Source organism: Bos javanicus, chromosome 24, assembly GCF_032452875.1.
Source record: "Bos javanicus breed banteng chromosome 24, ARS-OSU_banteng_1.0, whole genome shotgun sequence".
Taxonomy (NCBI): domain Eukaryota; kingdom Metazoa; phylum Chordata; class Mammalia; order Artiodactyla; family Bovidae; genus Bos; species Bos javanicus.
This window is the reverse complement of record NC_083891.1, coordinates 48,975,593-48,997,879: the sequence shown is the minus strand read 5'-3', so window position 1 is coordinate 48,997,879 and position 22,287 is coordinate 48,975,593. Positions and strand designations below refer to the sequence as shown.

The 22,287-nt window shown below is 39.0% G+C and overlaps 1 protein-coding gene across 9 annotated transcripts in view; it reads left to right on the top strand.

Annotated features, from left to right (window-relative positions):
• Positions 1 to 22,287, top strand: part of DYM (dymeclin) — a 400,415-nt gene that overhangs the window by 78,732 nt on the left and 299,396 nt on the right. The window lies entirely within an intron of this gene.

Genomic DNA, 22,287 nt, shown 5'->3' with positions numbered 1-22,287 from the left:
CCCATGTCCATTGAGTCAGTGATGCTATCCAACCATCTTGTCCTCTGTCGTCCCTTTCTCCTCTTGCCCTCAATCTTTCCCAGCATCAAGGTCTTTTCTAATGAGTCAGCTCTTTGCATTGGGTGGCCAAAGTATTGGAGCTCAGATAATTAGCTATAAATGCTGACTAGTCTGGGGCCATTTAGTTTAGGGAAAATCAGCATTATATCTCAGTAATACTCTTGCCTGGCAAATCCCATGGACGGAGGAGCCTGGTAGGCTGCTGTCCATGGGGTTGCTAGGAGTCGGACATGGCTGAGCGACTTCACTTTCACTTTTTCCTTTCATGCATTGGAGAAGGAAATGGCAACCCACTCCAGTGTTCTTGCCTGGAGAATCCGAGGGACGGGGGAGCCTGGTAGGCTGCTGTCTGTGGGGTCGCACAGAGTCAGACACGACTGAAGCAACTTAGCAGCAGCAGTAGCAGCAGCGGTCCTTAGATTATCCCTTCACAGTGTAATAATTTCTTTTTCATTAGGTTAATCTGCAAAAATATATATATTATGAGTATACTTTGCTATGTCTATTTACTGTGTTAGGCCCTGGGCAAAGAAAGACATGACTTTGGAAGAGCTTAGAGATGGATGGATGCATAGAAAGCCCACTGAGAGGAACAGTTGATACATGCTGCAGTCATTTGGGGCTGTAGTGATGAGCTGTGGCCAGACCTTCAAGGAGGCAGAGTGGAACTGCATAGGGACCTTTGGGGTATATATCATGTGTTTGGGGAATACAAGTGGATTCATTTGATTAGAGCAGAGGGTTTGTGGGAGGCTAGGGCTAGAGAAGCTATGTTGTTTGATGAAGTAAAGACTTGCATGTTAGAAGGACTAAATGTTGATTATGTTTAAGGTTCTCTTTATTAAAATGTATAAGAACATAATACATATATTTTAGAGCTAATTTCTCTGATATCCATTTTGGATGTATTTGGAGAGGAATGGAACTGTTAAGAATCTTATTTATAAAATTAACATTGCTGGATTTATGAAGTGTAATGATATAAAATACATATTTATTTGACTCACAGGTGTTGGTATTGGCTTAGATGTCATACTTTATAAAATTTGAATGTTGAAAACTTTTGGTGCTAATGATAAATAGGTGGTTCAAGAACCTGAAGAGCTGTTCCTTTATGAAGTCTGCAAGTCTTTGAGAGTGAAAGAACTAGAGACCTTGTGTTGGCAATGAAGGGCCTAACTGTTGGGAAAATGTCTTTCTGTAGCTCTGCATGTTGATACCCAAACTCGTGTCAAATCCAGCCTCAACAGAGTGGGTGGCTAAAAGAAGTCAGCATTTAAATTTTAGGTGCTGTAAATATCTAGTATAAATTTCTGGCTGGATTAGGTATTCAAGACATTATAAGCACTGAATTAACGGTGATAGTGTTTTCAAATACCAAGACATAATTAAGTTCACAGTAGTTTACTAGTTTGAAACTTGATTTCTGGTGCTTCCAGAGGCGGGGTAATCCTAGTTAAAAAAATTTAACCTATAAGTCTTTACTGGGCTTACTGAAGAAATCTGACTGAGATATATCCAGTACCACAAATATTAGTCTTACATTTGTTCATATTGTTTATAGTCACATAATTGACTATTGTCAAGACATGTAAGAGACATTTTATAGTAGGAAAAAAACCCATTAACTCTGAATCCAGAAGCCAGTGTTTGAATCTTAGCTTTATCACTCATCAGCAGTGTCACTTCAGGCCTCAGTTTTCTCATTTTAAAATTGAGGTGCATAGATCATAGACTGTCACTTGGAAAAGACATTTGAAGGCATCTAGTTCGGTTTAATATTTTAGATGTGGAGATTGAAGTGCATCAGTTTGGAGATCACCTCATGTAGCCATTGAGGGATGAGCCGGCAAGCCGATAGTGTAATACACCACCACCTTGGCTGCCTAGAGGGACCAGCAGTTGGGGGGCGCCTCTCATCCTGGGATGAGGTCTGTCAAGGGCTCTCACTGCCAAGGATCTGTTGCTTAAGATTGTGTTGAAGACCAGAGTAAAGCACTCGAAAATGCTTTTGTAAATTTTAAAATGCTTTATGATTATATAAAAATGTATATAACCACTGGGGGTCCAGTGGTTAAGAATCCACCTTGCAATCCAGGGGATGCGGGTTCAATCCCTGGTCAGGGAACTAAGATTCTACACTGCTGTAGAGTACCTAGGCCCGCATGACACAACTTCTGAAGCCTATGCGCTCTGGAGCCTGCACATCACAGCTGCTGAGCCCGAACACCACAAGTTAGAGTCTGTGTGCAATAACGAAGGCTCCAGCATGACGCAACGAAGATCCCACGTTCCGCAACTAAAACTGACATAGGCCTCCCACACCGCCAAAGTATATTGCTTTACATATAGTGGGGCTTCTCTGGTGGCTCAGATGGTAAAGAATCCGCCTGTAATGCAGCTGCTGCTGCTGCTGAGTCACTTCAGTCGTGTCCTACTCTGTGTGACCGCATAGACGGCAGCCCGCCAGGCTCCCCCGTCCCTGGGATTTTCCAGGCAAGAATACTGGAGTGGGGTGCCATCGCCTTCTCCAGTAATGCAGGAGACCTGGGTTCAATTCCAGGGTCAGGAAGATCCTCTGGCTCTGGGATAGGCAACTCACTCCAGTATTCTTGCCTGGAGAAGTCCCATGGACAGAGGAGCCTGGTGGGCTACAGTCTATAGTGTTGCATAGAGTTGGATACGATTGAGTGACTAACACACACATTACACATAGTAAGTGTTTAAGGAAAGCATTGGCTATATTTTGTTCTGAGTTAATTTTCCTGTTTTAAACTTCTCAATAGAAACTAATAGCCCTTGGTCATTAACAAGTATAGTGGTCATAGGAAACAGGATGTGTAAGATTCAAAAGAACAAGGCTGAATCCTTTGTGTGAGAACTGAAGTAAGTTTCTGATGTGTCAGGCTGCTTCAAGGAGCTTCTCTGACTGCTTTGGAGGACTGGCTCTAGCCTGGCATTAGGTGTGAGAGACTAGCAGCAGCTGGAGCAGAGTCCTGAATCCTGACATTTTGCCTGTGTTTGCATATTTCCTTGCAAGTTATAGATTCTATAGAGGTATATAATCATTGAATTTTTAGAACAGGAATTAAGCTTACGCATGTACTCAGTCATGTCCGACTCTTTGTGGCCCCATGGACTGTAGACCACCAGGCTCCTTTGTCCATGGAATTTTCCAGGCAGGAATACTGGAGGGGGTTGCCATCATCTACTCCAGGGGATCTTTCCGACCCAAGGGTCCAACCTGCGTCTCCTGCATTAGACAAGCGGATTCTTTACCACTAGTGCCACCTAGAAAGCCCTTATCTTATACATTTTCATTTTGTGTATGATGGCACTGAAGTAGAGAGAAAGGAAGTGACTTTCCTAAAGTCAGTTTGTAGGATTCTTGTGTATAACTCAGCCCTGAAAATGTTGAATTTCTGCCTTCACAGAATTTTTACTCTTATACAAGCAAGCCTGGTGACTTCCTTGGTGGTCTAGTGGTTAAGAATCTGCTTTCCAATTCAGGAGACATGGGTTTGATCCATGTTCGGGGAACTAAGATCCCACATGGCTTGGAGGAGCTAAGCCCGTGTGCCACAGCTAGAGAAGCCCACTCACTGCAGCTGCTGAGCTTGAGTGCTCTGGAGCCTGTGCTCTGCCACAGGAGCTGCCTGTGCACCACAGCTACAGAAGCCCCTGCCCGCTGCAGGGAATGCCTGTGGGCTGCAACAGAGACCCGGTGCAGCCAAAGTAAATTAATAAAAGTAAAAAAATAAAAGCAAGACGGGTACAGGATGCTTTCGTTAATTTCTATTCCTGTTATTAGTACAAGTATCGCAAAATATGAATGAGCTGGTTTAACATTAATAACTGAATTTTAATTCTACCAATGAACAGTTGATTTTTTTTCCTTTTAAATTTTTTGTCCTACTTATGCATCAATAAGTTAATTCTTTGTAGAGTTGTTTCTTTCGGGGGCATAATCCAGATTACATTACCTTTGGATATTTAAAGCTAGTCTTTGATGCTGATGTACTTGTCTTAGATTATAATGTGTATGTGCATAGGGTTTGGGAAGACAGTTGAGAAGCACAAAGGGGTTATGCTGAGAACCGATTTTGTCTTATATCTCTTTACTCTCCAGAGACAATCTTTTTCATTATTAGCTATTTTGATGGTTTATACATACACCTTAACCCTTATCTTACCTTTATATATTTATCTAAATAATATAACAGTATTTCATTTTTTTAAATTAAAGGCTTTACTTTTCAGAACAATATTAAATTCACAGCAAAACTGAGCAGGAAGTATAGAATATTCCCGTATCCCTCTTCCCACACATAGCCTCCTCTGCTGTCAACATTTCTTACCATAGTGGCACATTTATTATAGTCGATGAACCTACATTGATGTATCACTATCACCCAACTCATAGTGTGCATTAGGGTTCATTCTTGTTGCATTGTACATTCAGTGGGTTTTGACAGGCGTATAATGACGTGTGCCTGGTGTACTCTTGTCCGTGGAATCTCAGTCAGACATGACTTAGCAACTGAAGAACAACAGCTACAACATCCATCATTATAGTTTCATAAGCATACTTTCACTGCCTTAAAATTGCTCGATGTTCTGCCTGTTCATCCCTCACACCCCCTGAAATCTTGGTCACCCCACTGATCCTTTTACTGTTTCCATATTTTCACCTTCTCTAGAGTGTCTTGTGGGCTTTCCAGGTGGCTCAGTGGCCAATAATCCACCTGCCAATGCAGGAGACATTGCTTCAACCTCTGGGTTGGGAAGATCCCCTGGAGAAGAAAATGGCAACCCACTCCAGTATTCTTGGCTGGGAAATCCCATGGACAGAGGAGCCTGGCAGGCTACAGTCCGTAGGGTCACAAAAGAATTCGACATGACTTAGTGATTAAACAACTATAATAATAGAGTGGATAATAATATAGTTGGAACCTACAGTACAAGCTTTTTTAGATTGGCCTTGTTCATTTAGTAATGTGCATTTAAGTTTCCTCTGTGTTCATGGCTTAGTAGCTCATGTCTTTTTAGATCTGAATAATACTTCAGTGGATGCAGTATGTGTACATAAATTCACTTGATACATCTATGCACATATATAAGTCTTAGAATTGGAATTAAGTGTGACCATTTTAAAATTTGATAAAAATATAGTCAATTTGGTAAAAACTTGTTCCCTAAAGGGAGTGTATCATTTATAAGTTCCACCAAAAACATTTAACAGAGCCTTGCCAATATAGTATATTATAGATTTTTTTGTAAGTTAAAAGTGGAAATCAAGACAGCAGAGTAGAAGGACGTGTGCTTATCTCCTCCTGCGAAAGCACCAAAATCACAACTGGCTGTTGATTTTTCAACAGGAGAATGCTGGAACCCACCAAAAAGAGATACGCCATGTCCAGAGACAAAAATGGAAATCATATTAATGATCTTTACATGCATTCTCTCATTGCAAGTGGGGTTGAATATCTCTTCATGTATTTAAAAGCCATTTCTAAGTTTTGATGAAAGTTCAGCAGTCATTTCTAATTTTTGAGAGCTCTTTTTCGCTAATTGTTCCTTGTTTGTGATGGAACTTTTAAGCAGGCGTAATTGCACTTTGGATACCCATCTTACAATTTCAGTATATTTGCTTTATTATTGTGTATCCACCTTATCAGTGCATCTTAATTTTTGATTTTTTAGAATTTTCTAAAAACTCTTCTTGGTTGAGCTTTATTTCAAGAAGATAATATGGCTGTTTCATCCATTTGATGCATCATTACATATATAGCATTAGTTCTTTGAGAAACCGTAAACACTTGGAATGTGTTTAATATATTTGATCCACTCCATTAATATTTTACATATGATGAAGTTGACAGATAAGGTGACTGATAAAGGTAATTGAGTGACATTTCTAATACTAGAATCAGATTTCTTGACTCCTAATGTCCAGGTACTTTCTGCTCCATTGTTAGTACTTTTATAATTGAGGAGTATTACCATGTTTTTGAATTTTTTTAACTTCAAAACTTCTCTATTATTGACAGTATCTGAAATATACCACTTTTTAGTCTTTCCTCATATTTTACTTCTGAAATCTTCATGTTGGCATGACATTGATATTTCTAATGTTTGGTATTAGTTCTTTGAACTTGTCAGTTGTTTTTATTAAACTTATGTTCCATTTACAGTACTGTCAATTTCTTATCCAGTAGTAAGTCAGAGGAGGATGTTTTTTCCTGCACATTCGTTGACTTTGCCCTTAGCCAACACTAACACCCATTTCATGAAGGCTTTTGTCTTTATCCAAGTGTTCCACTCTGCCCAAGCAGAGCAGTGCAAGGTCATGGCGCCTGTCTTTTTTTTTTTTTTTTCTTCACATGAAATTAATAACTTGCTCCAACAGTAGTTTGTTCTAGGACATTTCCAGCCCAGATGGTGGAAAGTTCTTGGGATAACATGGCAGCCGAAGTAACATTTTGGCTTTTTAAAGTTGACTTTGTTTTGGCGATTGTGTAATGAAAATCTTCTGAAGATTATACAAGGACATAAAACAAGAAAGATCTGTTGGCTTAAAACATTTTTCATCTTTTAAAAACCACCACACTCAGCATGGTGGAACTTTGGTTTCTTTCAAGTATTGGCCTGTCTTGGCTCTTTTCCCTGACTATTTGGCACCTAAGATAGCCCAATTAATAGATTGAAAATTTTGTTGTTTTGAGTATAATGTTGCCTTGAATTCCATTTTTGAACATTATAGAAAGTTACAGCAAGAATTGACATTAAAGATCATCTTGCCTAATGTACTTACTTACAAATAAGAAAACTGAGACCCAGGGGACTTATTTTTTGAAGTGAACAGAGTAACTTCAGTAGAGAACTTAGAAGCAGAGCCTCCGTTTTCTAACTTGGGGACAGTGACTCATTCAGCATACAGCAGTATGTTTTAGGTTTTTGTTTATTCTTATTTCAGTGTCATCAGATTTTAATTAGTAAAAGATTGATTTTATCATTCATGATAATCCTCTATTGTTAGTTCTTGATTAATTTCATTTTCAAGCAGGTGATACCTTTATGTTGTTCAAATACTGATCCCATAAAAGTGCACATGAACCGTCTCCTGCCTGTCCTTGTTGCCCATCTCCAGCCCTCCTGTTTGTCTCCATAGTAACCACTGTTCATGCTTGGTTTCTTATGTATGCTTCCTGAATTTTTTTATGCATGTATATTCAGTTATGAATTTAGATTCTTATTTCCCCCTGTATTCATGTAAAAGGTAGGAAATTATGCAATGTTTTGAATTTTCTTCTTTTTTCAGTTAGCAGTCTATCTTGGCAGTTTCTGTATACAAGCATTTAGAGAGCTTTCTCATTTTTGTGTTTTAAGTTAAAAGTGTATTGAGATATACTTTAGGTACTCCAGAATTTACCCTTTCAAAGTATCTATTTACATGGTTTTTAGTAAACTCACAAAAGTTGTAAACCTGTCACTGCTATCTAATTCCAGAACTTTATTACCCCAAAAGAACCCCTCTACTTATTAGCAGTCATTCCCCATTTCCCTTGCCCTCCTGCCTGTAGTAACCACTAATCTGCTTCTTGTCTGTATAGATTGTCCCTTTGTAGACATTTCATATAAATGGAATCATACAATGTGTGGCTTTTTGTATCTGTCTTCATTCATAGTGTAGCATGGTTCATCCATGTTGTAGCATGCCCCAGTACTTCATTTCTTTTTATTGCTGAAAACTATTCCATTGTATGAATATATACCACATTTTGTTTATCCATTTGTCAGTTGATAAATATTCTGGTTGTTTCTACTTTTTGGCCATTATGAATAATACTTATGTGAGTATTCATGTACAAGAGTTTGTGTGGATGTGGTTTTCAGTTCTTTTGGGTATGTGTATAGGAGTAAAGTTACCAGGTCACGTGGTAACTCTGTGTTTGACTTTTTAAGTAAATGCCAAACCTTTCTGTAGTGGCCTCATCGTTTTACATTCCCACTAGCCTTGTATGTGCATTCTGATTTGTCTACATCCTTTTTCATTCGTTTTTAAAAGTTGCGTTGTATTCTGTTGTATGTCAGAATCAGTTTATATTTAATCATTCCCCTATTGATGGGCATTAGGATTGCTAACATCTCTGTGCTAATGTCTTTTGCTCATTCTTATATTCTTATATTGGCACCTTTATTGTATCTATTTCTAGGACCCGTTTTACATTAAAAAGGTTAGTCCTTTGTGACATTGTGTTTTTTCTATGTGCCTTTTGACTCTTTTTGCTATTAGTATATGTGTTTTTGCCATGATAAATTTTTAGAAACTATTTTTAAGAAATGGAATTTATCGGTCTGTTACAGCTCTTAGGCCTTCCAAGCTTCTTCTTACCTTTTTGGCCTCATCTCTTACCACTCTGCTTGCAAACTCCCTTCAAGACGCATTGGCCTCTGCCATTCTTTGAATATTCTAGCCATGTTCCTACCTCGGGGCCTTTGCATGTGCTGGTCTTTCTTTCTAGAAGACTTTTCCCTTGTTTATTTCTTTCAAATCTTTGTGCAAATGTCAACTTCTTGTTGAGTGTTCCCACTTAAAATTATAACACACCTGTGGTAGATGTCAAATTTTGAGGTTAATGAAATATGTATTTACTTTTTAAATAACAAATTAGGTGTTAGAATGCTGTTAGTTTCTTATGAAGGAACAAAAATTTCTAGGTGTAAAACCTTTCAAATAGTGCTTAAATGCTTTTAATGACTAAATGCCTTTAATGAGACTGAATCTGTGGCTTTGCTAGTAAGTTTAACTTAGGTCTTTGGCAAGTGTAATGGTTAATTTTTGTGTGACAGTTTGAGCTGTGGGATGCCCAGAGACCAAACGCTAGTTCATTATTTCTGGGTGTGTCTGTGAGTATGTTTCTGGAAGTGATTAGCATTTGAATTGGTAGAGTTTGTGAAAAAGATCATATGCACTAGTGCTGGTGAGCGTCTTGCAGTCCGTTGAGGACATGAGTAGAATAGTAAGGTGGAGGAGGGGTGAGCTTGCTCCCTGTCTTTAGTTGAGACACCCGTCTCTTTCTGTCTTTGGATGTTGGCACGCCTGTTTCTTGGGTCTTCCCACTCAGGCCGAGGCTTTCCTGCTTCTCAGGCCTTTAGGTTTGGACTGGAACTACACCGCTGGCTTTCCTGGGCCTGCAGATGGCAGATAATGGGACCTTTTAGCCCCCATGATTGTGTGAGCCAATCTTTTATAAATAAATTACTTTCCATATTATATATCCTTATATCCTGTTGGTATATTTAGGAGAGCCCTAAATAATGCAGCAAGTGTGACTAGTTCATTGCTACTGTCTGAATGTTCCTGTCCTCCACAAAATCATATTTTAAAACCTAACCTCTGCAGTTAGAAAAGACCCTGATGCTGGGAAAGATTGAAGGCGGGAGGAGAGGGGGACGACAGAGGATGAGATGGTTGGATGGCATCCCCGACTCAATGGACATGAGTTTGAGTAAACTCTGGGAGTTGGTGATGGACTGGGAGGCCTGGCGTGCTGCAGTCCATGGGGTCACAGAGTCGGACACGACTGAGCAACTGAACTGAACTGAACCTCTGCATTGATAGTGTTAGAAGGTTTGGGGCCTCTGGGAGATGATTAGGTCACGAGGGCCGTGCCCTCATGAATGGGAGTGGTGCCCTTCTAAAAGATACCCACAAAAATGTCCTTGCTGCCTTCCATAATATGATAACACAGCAAAAACACACTTAATCTTTGCGAACCAGAAAGCCAGCTCTCATCAGGTACTGGATCTGCAGGTATCTTGATGTGGACTCTCTGCTTCCAGAGTTGTGAGGAGTACATTTCCGTTGTTTATTATATGAGTTTGTTACTGCAGTTCAAAAGGACCGAGATACTAGGTTGTTTTTCCTAGTTGCAAATCTCTAGTACTTTGATTGTTTATAGTGAAGTGAGAGACAGAAATAATTCAGAAAACCTTTGGTCAAAATGAAATTAGAGATGATCCTCAGACCTTCTCTCCTGCTACTTTTTTTTTTTTTTTCAGGAAATTTCCCAGTGGAGACAGCCAGTTTGAAGCAGTCTTTCTCCCACTCATTTTCCCTTATGTCCTTCCCATTTTTAAATTTTAAATATAGTAAAAAATAGTCACCTGTAATCTCATCTTCCAGGATTGCTGTTTTTGTTCTTCTCATATTAACACTTTAGGTGTATTCATTCATACGGTGCACAGTACTGATCTGCTATCTTTGCTCAGCATCACATTATGAAACAAATATTTAACTGTATTGTTTCAAAAGCAGATGGAATAAGTTGTTTTATAAAGCCAGCATACCTTGATACTGAAACCTAATGATGACATTCCACAAAAAAGATAGTCACAGACTTATATTTCTCATGAATATAGGAGAAAAAGCTTTAAAAAAAATTAGCAAATTGTATCCAGCAACATAAGAATAGGATTATACAGTATAAACAAGTGGGCCTTATTATCTCAGGGATACAATATTGTTAGCACTTGAGAATCAATATGCCACATTAATAAATAGAAAAGCTATTTGATTGTCTCAGTAAATGTGGAAAAAGCGTATGACCAAATTCAACATCTATTCATGGAAAAAAAGACTCTCAGCAAACTAGGAAGAAACATCTTCAACTAGGTTAAGGGCATCCATGAAAACCCTGCAGCTAACATCACACCCAGTTATGAGAAACTAAAGCTTTACCTCCTCTGTGATTAGAAACAAGTCAAGGGTGTTTGCTCTAAGCATTTCTGTTTGCTATTATATGAGGCTCTAGCCAGTTCAAGAAAACAAAACAAAGAATAAAAGGCATAGAGATTGGAAAAGAAAAAGTAAAACTGTCTTTATTTGCTGGCAACATGATTGTTTATGTAGAGGGCCCTGAGGAACATAGAAAAGCTACTTGAGCTGAAAAGTGAGTTTAGCAAGTTTACAGTTTACAAGATAATTATACAGAAATCACATACTAGTAGCAAACAACTGGAAACTAAAACTTTAAAACTTCTATTTTAAAACAATATGAAAACATGAAATAGTAAATTCAACAAATATGTGTACAACTTATATACTGACAACTAAAAAACACTGCTCAGTGAAGTCAAAGAAGACCTAAATGTAGACATATCTTGTGTTCACGAATTGGAAGACTCAACATTGTTAAGATGTCAGTATCACCCAGATTGAGCTACAGAGTCCATTTATCATATTTGTACCAGGCTTTTTGTTTGTTTTTTTCCTAGACACTGACAAGCTGATTCGAAAATGTACTGGGAAGTGCAAAGAACCTAGAATATCTGAGGAGATAATTGAAAAAGAGGAACAAATGGAATACTTACACTCTGTCTCTTCCCACTGTGCTGTAAAGCTACAGTTGTGTTTTTGTTTTTGAGATTGATTTCTTGTTTCGGCTGTGGTGGGTCTTTGTTGCTGTGCGTGGGCTTTCTCTAGTTGTGGAAAGTGGGGACTAGTCTTTGTTTTGGTGCCCAGGCTTATCACTGTGGTGCCTTCTGTTGCTGCAGAGCACAGGCTCCAGGGTGCACAGGCGTCAGGAGTTGTGGTGCATGGGCTTAGTTGTTCCATGGCAGGTGGAATCTTCCCAGGCCAGGGAAAAAACTGGTGTTCCCTTGCATTGCTAGACTGATTCTTAACCATATGGACCTCCAGGGAAGCCCAAAGCTACTGTTTTGAAGGTAATATGGTATTGATCAAATAATAGACAAATCAATCAGTGGATGAGTTTAGTGAAAAAGTGTTAGTCACTCAGTCGTGTTCGAATCTTTTGTGACCCCATGGACTGTAGGCTGCTAGGTTTCTCTCTCCATGGGATTTCCAAGGCAGGAATACTGGATTGGGTAGCTATTATCTTCTCCAGGGGATCTTCCTGATTCAGGGGTGGAACCTGAGTTTCCTGCCTTGCAGGCAGATTCTTTACTCTCTGAGCCACTAGGGAAGCCCTGGAGGGAGCCAGGAAATAGATTTGCACTTCTGTGGTCTTTTTTTTGTGTGTGTGTGTGAGAAAAACAGCAAAACTATTCAATTGGGGAGGGAAATGTTTTTAAACTAGTGGTGCTGGAAAAGGTAATTATTATATAAGAAAGCAAAACAAACAAAACTTTAACTCCTACCTTCACATGTAACACAGAATAATATACACATTCTTGGTTTAGGAAAAGAAAACTTAGAAAGGATACAGAAAGCAATAGCCAGAAAAGGAAAGTCTTGATAAGTTAAACTTCTTCAAAAATAAAAATCTTGCCTCCTCAAAAGAGACTGTTCAAAAAAGAACAGTCAAGCCGCAGATGGGAGAAAATGTCTCTGAAACATAACTAACAAAAGAATTTATTCTTGAATATATAAAGATTTCTTAAAATTTAAAAATAATTAGGCAAATAACCCAATTAAAAATGAACAGAAGATTTAAATGGATACTTCACAAAAAGGATCTGCAAATGGCCAGTAAACACATTGAGTTTTGATGTTATTAACCATTAGAAAATGCAAATTAAAGCTGTAGTAAGATATCACTACACACCACCAAAGTAAGTGTTGTCCAAGGTTTTGGGGGGAGGGAAGAATATAGAACATGGAGTACTTTTAGAGCAATGAAACTGTTCTGTGTGGTACTGTAATCGTGGGCACATGTTATCACATTTGTCAAAATTACTGTGATTGTAGCAGTCACATGGCAATAGTGAACTGTAATATAAATTATGGACTCTGGGTGATGATCACTTGTCAGTGTTGGTTAATCATTTTTAACACATATGCTACTCTGGAGTGGTGGAGGAGGCTACACATCTGTGGGGCAAGGGATATAGGAATTCTCTATCTTCAGTGTTGCTGAGAACCTCAGGCTGTTTTGAAAAATAAAATCTGTATAAAAAATTGCTGTGATATATAAAATGGTACAACCAGTTTGAGAAAAGGTTTGACGGTTTCTCATGAAGTCAAACATCCACCTGTCCTCTCATCTAGCAATTTTATTTTCAGGCATCCACCTACAAGAATGGAAAATAAATGTTTGCAGATGACTTACATGCAAATGTTTATAAGTCTTTTAAAAATACTTTTTCATAATAGCTCTGATATGGAAACAAATGCCTCTTAACATCATCTTGTCTCTCTGTACTTTATCCTGGGTTATTTCTTATGACTTAACATCCAAGTCATTGAATCTCTCTTCAGCTGAGTCTAAATAATCTTCTGCTATTAAACCCATTTATAGAGGTTGTTTCTTTCCCTCCTTCCTTCCTTTCTCCCTCTCTTCCCCCTTCTCTTCCTGCGTCCCTCTTCTCTCCTTTTTTCCTTTCTTCTTATTTACTTATTTTTTAAAATCAAGTTTTAAAATTTGGCTGTTGTTTTTTTCAGCTCAAGACATTTTTTTCTAGAACTTAAAAAGCCTGCTATATTTATATAGTTTACAGATCCTTGGGAAAATTTTGATTTGATAAATTTGATTTTTATTCCATAAGTAGAACAGGTGTATTTGTGTTTGGTAATTAATTACTATTGAAAGAGGTTTTTTTGTTTGTTTTGTAGGTGTATTGTGATTCTTGTTCATGTAGTCTTATCTTTTTATGTGCCCATTTTTGATTGTTTGCTAGTTTTTGTGTTTGTAGAGTTGTAAAAATAATTTGATAGGATGATTTTATCTTTCTTCAGAGAGGATGGTCTGTTTCTCTGGGTGCCTTGGATTCTTCTTAATTCTGTTTCAGAATTTTCATGGCCACCCAGGGAACTTAAAAAGCTCAGTTCTAGTCCATGAGACTGTTGATTTCAGGATCCCCTTGAGAATCTCTGCCCTGTATGGGGAGTGGATTTCTGCGGCTTGCTCCTTGGACAGCCTTGGACTCCAGCTTTTGTCCCCTAGACTGTCAACCCTGTCACAAGCACTGCTTAGATTCCCAACCACTGCTTATGAATCAGGAAACATCCCAAGGCCAGAGCAGTTCCAGAAGTTGAGCTGACCTCTCTAGGTTTTCCTAGTGCCTCAGTCTTGGCCTTGTATTAATAATTCTTCATATTTTACTAGCTCTTTGGTCTTTTTAGAACATGCCCTTCCAGACCCTCCGTCAATGATTTTTGTTGACTTCATCAGGAATAGTCTTCTGAATTTTCTGTCCATCACTGCTGGAAATGGAAGTAGTCTTAAATCTTGTGAGCTCTTTAAATATTATATAGTTCTGTAAGTTAGTGTGTAAGTGGTGTCTTATTACATTTTCATTATTTTCTAATATTAGTTGATTTTTTTTGGTTCAGCAAATATTTTCTTGTATGATATAGAGTATGAGAAACATTATAGTTGTGGATTTTCTGGAGAAAGTGAAGCTAGTACAGAGTCTTGAATGACAATATGAGTCAGCCAAGCAGTTTGGGGGTGAGCATAGAGGGAGCTTGAGCCCTCACACAGACTTGGGAGATGTGAGGGAACATGGTAACTAGACAGATAATTGATGGATAGTTACATTATATCCATGTGTGCCTTTAAAATGTGCTTAAGTGACTATTTCAGAGGTTTTCCTATCTAGATCATTTTCCCCCCGTTGTTGTTCAGTTGCTCAGTTGTGTCCCATTCTTTGCGACCCCATGGACTGAAGCACGCCAGGCTTCCCTGTCCCTCAACATCTCCCGGAGCTTGCTCAAACACATGTCTGTAGAGTCGGTGATGCCGTCCAACCATCTCATCCTCTGTCGTCCCCTTCTCCTCCTGCCTTCAGTCTTTCCCAGCGTCAGGGTCTTTTCTAATGAGTCACTTCTTTGCATCAGGTGCCACAGTATTGGAGCTTTAGCTTCAGCATCAGTCCTTCCGGATGCATTCAGATCCTTCTGAATGAATATTCAGAGTTGATTTCCTTTAGGATTAACTGGTTGGATCTCCTTGCAGTCCAAGGGACTCTCACGAGTCTTCTCCAACACCACAGTTCAAAAGCATCAATTCTTTGGTACTCAACCTTCTTTATGGTCCAACTCTCACATCCATACATGACTACTGGAAAAACCATAGCTCTGAGTATACAGACCTTTGTTGACAAAGTAATATCTCTGTTTTTTAATATGTTGTCTAGGTTTAGCATAGCTTTTCTTCCAAGAAGCCCAAGCATCTTTTCATTTCATGGCTGCAGTCATCTTCTGCAGCAATTTTGGAGCCCAAGAAAATAAAGGCTCTCACTGTTTCCATTGTTTCCCCATCTATTTGCCATGAACTGATGGGACTGGGTGTTAGTTCTAAAAGGTCTTGTAGGTCTTCATAGAACCGTTCAACTTCAGCTTCTTCAGCATTACTGGTTGGGGCATAGACTTGGATTACTGTGATATTGAATGGTTTGCCGTGGAAACAAACAGAGATCATTCTGTCGTTTTTGAGATTGCATCCAAGTACTGCATCTCGGACTCTTTTGTTGACCATAATGGCTACTTCATTTCTTCTGAGGGATTCCTGCCCGCAGTAGTAGAGTTTTGCCAAGAAAATGCACTGGTCATAGCAAACACCCTCTTCCAACAACGCAAGAGAAGACTCTACACATGGACATCACCAGATGGTCAACACCGAAATCAGATTGATTATATTCTTTGCAGCCAAAGATGGAGAAGCTCTATATACAGTCAACAAAAACAAGACCAGGAGCTGACTTTGGCTCAGATCATGAACTCCTTATTACCAAATTCAGACTTAAATTGAAGAAACTAGGGAAAACCATTACACCATTCAGGTATGACCTAAATCAAATCCCTTATGATTATACAGTGGAAGTGAGAAATAGATTTAAGGGCCTAGATCTGATAGATAGAGTGCCTGATGAGCTATGGAATGAGGTTCGTGACATTGTACAGGAGACAGGGATCAAGACCATCCTCATGGAAAAGAAATGCAAAAAATCAAAATGGCTGTCTGGGGAGGCCTTACAAATAGCTGTGAAAAGAAGAGAAGTGAAAAGCAAAGGAGAAAAGGAAAGATACAAGCATCTGAATGCAGAGTTCCAAAGAATAGCAAGAAGAGATAAGAAAGCCTTCCTCAGCGATCAGTGCAAAGAAATAGAGGAAAACAACAGAATGGGAAAGAATAGAGATCTCTTCAAGAAAATTAGAGATACCAAGGGAACATTTCATGTAAAGATGGGCTTGATAAAGGACAGAAATGGTATGGACCTAACAGAAGCAGAAGATATTAAGAAGAGGTGGCAAGAATACACAGAAGAACTGTACAAAAAGATCTTCACAATCCAGACAATCACGATGGTGTGATCACTCACCTAGAGCCAGACATCCTGGAATGTGAAGTCAAGTGGGCCTTAGAAAGCATCACTAACCACAAAGCTAGTGGAGGTGATGGAATTCCAGTTGAGCTCTTTCAAATCCTGATAGATGATGCACTCAATATGCCAGCAAATTTGGAAAACTCAGCAGTAGCCACAGGACTGGAAAAGGTCAGTTTTCATTCCTATCCCAAAGAAAGGCAATGCCAAAGAATGCTCAAACTACCGCACAATTGCGTTCATCTCACACGCTAGTAAAGTAATGCTCAAAATTCTCCAAGCCAGGCTTCAGCAATACGTGAACCATGAACTTCCAGATGTTCAAGCTGGTTTTAGAAAAGGCAGAGGAACCAGAGATCAAATTGCCATCATCTGCTGGATCATGGGAAAAGCAAGAGAGTTCCAGAAAAACATCTATTTCTGCTTTCTTGACTATGCCAAAGCCTTTGACTGTGTGGATCACAATAAACTGTGGAAAATTCTGAAAGAGATGGGAATACCAGACCACTTGACCTGCCTCTTGAGAAATCTGTATGCAGGTCAGGAAGGAACAGTTAGAACTGGACATGGAACAACAGACTGGTTCCAAATAGGAAAAGGAGTACGTCAAGGCTGTATATTATCACCCTGCTTATTTAACTTATATGCAGAGTACATCATGAGAAACGCTGGACTGGAAGAAGCACAAGCTGGAATCAAGATTGCCGGGAGAAATATCAATCACCTCAGATATGCAGATGACACCACCCTTATGGCAGAAAGTGAAGAGGAACTCAAAAGCCTCTTGATGAAAGTGAAAGAGGAGAGTGAAAAAGTCGGCTTAAAGCTCAACATTCAGCAAACGAAGATCATGGCATCTGGTCCCATCACTTCATGGGAAATAGATGGGGAAACAGTGTCAGACTTTATTTTTTGGGGCTCCAAAATCACTGCAGATGGTGACTGCAGCCATGAAATTAAAAGACGCTTACTCCTTGGAAGGAAAGTTATGTCCAACCTAGATAGCATATTCAAAAGCAGAAACGTCACTTTGCTAACAAAGGTCCGTCTAGTCAAGGCTATGGTTTTTCCTGTGGTCGTGTATGGATGTGAGAGTTGGACTGTGAAGAAGGCTGAGCACTGAAGAATTGATGCTTTTGAACTGTGGTGTTGGAGAAGACTCTTGAGAGTCCCTTGGACTGCAAGGAGATCCAACCAGTCCATTCTGAAGGAGATCAGCCCTGGGATTTCTTTGGAGGGAATGATGCTAAAGCTGAAACTCCAGTACTTCGGCCACCTGATGCGAAGAGTTGCCTCATTGGAAAAGACTCTGATGCTGAGAGGGATTGGGGGCAGGAGGAGAAGGGGACGACAGGATGAGATGGCTGGATGGCATCACTGATTCGATGGACGTGAGTCTGGGTGAACTCCAGGAGTTGGTGATGGACAGGGAGGCCTGGCGTGCTGTGATTCACGGGGTCATGAAGAGTCGGACACGACTGAGCGACTGAACTGAACTGATGGGACTGGATGCTATGATTTTCATTTTTTTGAATGTTGAGTTTTAAGCCAGCTTTTTCACTCTCCTCCTTCACCTTCACCTAGACACTCTTTAGTGCTTCTTTGCTTTCTGCCATAAAGGTGGTATCATCTGCACATCTGAGGTTATTGATAGAACCCAAATCTGTGTTCCTTATTTTGAAGCTGACTTTTAAAATACTAGTTATTTTTAGTACCACTTATGATAGAAAATGGAGTAAACGAAAATATGTTCAGTAATATTTTTCTGTTGCTACTAGTTCTGTAACTGTGGCCCTAGGAGTCTAGTGAATTATTTGAGAGTGGGGGCATGCCGTGTGGCACTTGGGATCTTAGTTCCCCAACTAAGAATCACACCTGCACCAGCTGCACAGTGGAAGTGTGGAGCCCTGTGTACTGCCAGGGGGTTCCTGTGTGTGTGTGTGTGTGTGAGAATTCTTCTGTATGTGTGTGTGTGAATTTTTGTGCAGAGCACTAAATCATAAAATAGTGTTTGGAAGCTGTGAGTTTCAGATATTTTTTTGTCACATAAAGTTTGTGCATGAAGGAATGTATTTTTCTTGGTTTTGGTAAACCCCAAATTAATTTCTCACTGTGCCCACAAGCACAAAGAGACTATTCAACAAGTATGTGTGTACTTGTGGCCAGTCAGTGGTACCAGAGATACAGTTGTGAATAAGACATAGATTCTAGTTGTGGGTTGGGTAGGACAGACAATAAACAAATTTATATATAATGTTAGAATGTGACAAGTACAATGGAAAAAAGTAATATGGTATCTTAGCCAAGATTGTACAGGAAGGCTCCTTATGAAGTGAACCTTTTAATAGAAACCCAAAGTCAGGGAATCCTGTCACTCTGTGATGGGAGAGCTTCTAAAGCAGAGGCAACAGCAGAGGAAAGGCCTTAAGGTGGGTACATGAATAAGACATAGATTGTAGTTGTGGGAAGGGTAGGTAAACAAACTAATATATAATGTTAGAATGTGACAAGTACAATAAGAAATGAGACTATTCTATAAGTGTAAGTGTACTTGTGGCCATCCACAAGATGCCAGAGATACAGTAGTGAATAAGTGAACAGGAACTAAAGAGTCTCTTGTTGAGGATGAAAGATGAGAGTTAAAAAGCTGGCTTAAAACTCAGCATGAAAAAAATGAAGATCATGGCATCCAGTCCCATCACTCCATGGCAAACAGAAGGGGAAAAAGTAGAAACAGTGAGAGGCTTTATTTTCTTGGGCTCCAAAATCACTGTGAACAGTGACTGCAGTGGAAAGGAGCTATGACAAACATAGACAGCGTATTAGAAAGCAGAGAGATCACTTTAGTGACAAAGGTGTGTATAGTCAAAGCTATGGTTTTTCCAGTAGTCATGTATGGATGAGAGAGTTGGACCATAAAAAAGGTTGAGCACCGAAAAATTGATGCTTTCGAATTGTGGTGCTGGACAAGACTCTTGAGAGTCCCTTGGACACAAGGAGATCAAACCAGTCAATCTTAAAGGAAGTCAACCCTAAATATTCATTGACAGGACTGATGCTGAAGCTTCAGTACTGTGGCCATCTGATGCGAAGTGACTCATTGGAAAAGACCCTGATGCTGGGAAAGATTGAAGGCAGGAGGAGAAGGGGATGACAGAGGACGAGATGGTTGGATGGCATCACTGACTCAATGGACATAAATTTGAGCAAACTCCAGCAGATAGTAAAGAGCAGGGATGGTTGGCGTGCTACAGTCCATGGGGTTGCAAAAAGTCGGGCATGACTTAGTGACTGAACAACAACAGTCATCTGTACAATCTGTTCTCCATTGATTTGTGGATCCATTTTATTATACATTTCCCTAGAAACACAGGTTTGTCCTGTACACTCAGTTCTCAGTTGAATTCCATTGGTTTGTCTTCTTTTTTGCCTGTGTACTGGCAAATACCATACTGTTTTTATTGCTACAGCTGTGTAACATGGCTTGATATCTCGTAGGGGAAGTTCCTCTCTTCTCTTTTCAGTTTCAAGGTTGACTTAGCTATGTGTTTATTCTTTCAAAAATGTTAAGAGTTTCTGAAAGAAGCTCAATGAGAATTTTAGTTGTAATTAATTTGTGTAGAATTATGTTTGTGATATTTTGTCATTCCATTCCATTTAGTCATCCTGTTTGCCCTTTATTAGTGTTTTAATACTAATAAATGAGCGCTGGCCAACAGGATGAATAAGATATTCTCTAACAAGTCAGTTAGCAGTATTCTGGATCCTTTTTTTCATGAAAGTCCCTTTGCATTTTTGTTGGAATGAGTATTCCTTTTGTATTATGATCGTGTATTATATGACCTCAATATATTTCTTTCTTGATTTTTTTTTTTTTTTTTTGCTATTCTAAGTTTTGTATGCCTGGCATGCTATTCTGTTGATTATTCAGGAAGTTCCAGTTAGTTCCAATCAAAATCAGAGCAATAGAGATCCCTCTTGTCTCTCTATCCTTTGTCCATTGAATGCCTGTTATGAACTCGAGTTGGGAATACAAACAACTAAAAAACAAAAGAATCTCTAGCTAAAATCTCATATATTCTGGTAAGAAAGATAGACTTGACTGTAAATCATTGCCTCTCATACTTTAGGTCTTAATGTTGCTTTTTCAGAGGAGCTTTTCTTTGATCCTACAATTAAGATTGGAGTACCGTATAATCTTTTCTTCTTGTTACTTGCTCTTTTTTCTTTATGATCCTTTTTGGAGTAATTACTACTTGAGTTCTTTTTTTCCACTGAAGTATAACATCCACAGAGGTTATCTGTTGTTAATGGATGTATCTCCAATGTGTAATATAATGCCTGTTTAGACATAGTAAGAATAAGTTCTTTATAAATATTTGTTGAATGATGTATCAACTGGAATACAGTATGATAAACACATTGAATTTTTATCTGTGGATCTATGAAACACACCAGTGGCTCAGATGGTAAAGAATCTACCTGCAGTGTGGGAGACTGCACTTTGTGGTTTGATCCCTGGGTTGGGAAGATCCCTTGAGAGATCCATGGCAACCCACCCCAGTATTCTTGCCTGGAGAATCCCCATGGACAGAGAAGCTTGGCGGGCTACAGTCCATAGGGTTGCAAAGAGTTGGACACGACTGAGCGACTAAGCACAGCACAGCACATGAAGCACACAGGAAGGATTACTTAGTTTCATTCATTTAAGAATTTTGAGGAATGGATTTTCAGCTTGATATGAAAATGTCATTTTGAGTCAGTATTCTTTTATGCTACAAGCTTTCCCTACCTTCCACAATCAAAACCTCTTTGCAAAATTCTGTGGCAAGAGAGGATGGTTCAAGGGTTGAAACTTTTCCTGTTGTCCCATTTGTGAAGTTGTTTGGCCCAATTAATTTCTAAGGAGAACAGCCTTTTGTTCTAAATCTATAGTCTTTCCTTAAGGTTGTTACATCTAGTATTTATTAATAACCATAGTTTTTAGTTTAAACAAAGGATAACAATTTCTTCCTGGTTCTGGGACCTAGAGTAAGATGTTGAATTGTAAACCACTAGTTTTTTTTTTTTTTTTTTTTAATTATTGATGCAATGACTGAATACATTAACAAATATATTGGAGGTAGTCACCTATCCAGATTACTGTACCCTGTGGCAGAATATTTGTTCTTCAGGATTTGTCTTCAAGCCCTGACCCAACTGAAGAGCCTAGCCAATTGACTATAGAGTATGGATTCCTGATGGGCATGGGCTGTATGAATAAATGATTGTTGTGATTCAAAATCCTTTGGGCTTTGCACCCAAATCATCATTAGCAAAGAATTAGTGAACCATAATACAACACATCAGGACTGTTTTTGATTCATTTTGATAAATAAGAGCAAATAAAAGAATTGCCTTTTATGTGGTTAATATTTACAATAATATTTATGGAAATTTCAGGAAAGAGAAGTGTTATACTGTATTACATTTCTGAGCAGAAATGAGATTTATTTATTGCATAATAAGATCATTTGCACAGGTCTTTTGGGTTTTACTTTGTATGCTTTACTTCCAAAAGATATTTCTATCCATAAGAACTCCATATATATCTGATAGAATTAGAACTTAAAAATCTGGTGAAAGTGAAAAGTGAAAGTGTTAGCCACTCAATTATGTCTGACTCTTTGCGACCCCATGGGCTGTAACCTGCCAGGATCCTCCGTCCACGGAATTCTCCAGGCAATAATACTGGAGTGGGTACGCATTCCCTTCTCCAGGGGATCTTCCCGACCCAGAGATCAAACCTGGATCTCCTGCAGGGAAGTCCAAAGATCTGGTTAGCTTGCCCATTTCTAGAATAAAATCATCTTTGTTTAATGAGCTTCTTGTAAGTAGGTGTTAAGTGTTTTTCTTTGAACTTTGCATGAATATTTCAGTTCTGTAAAAAATATT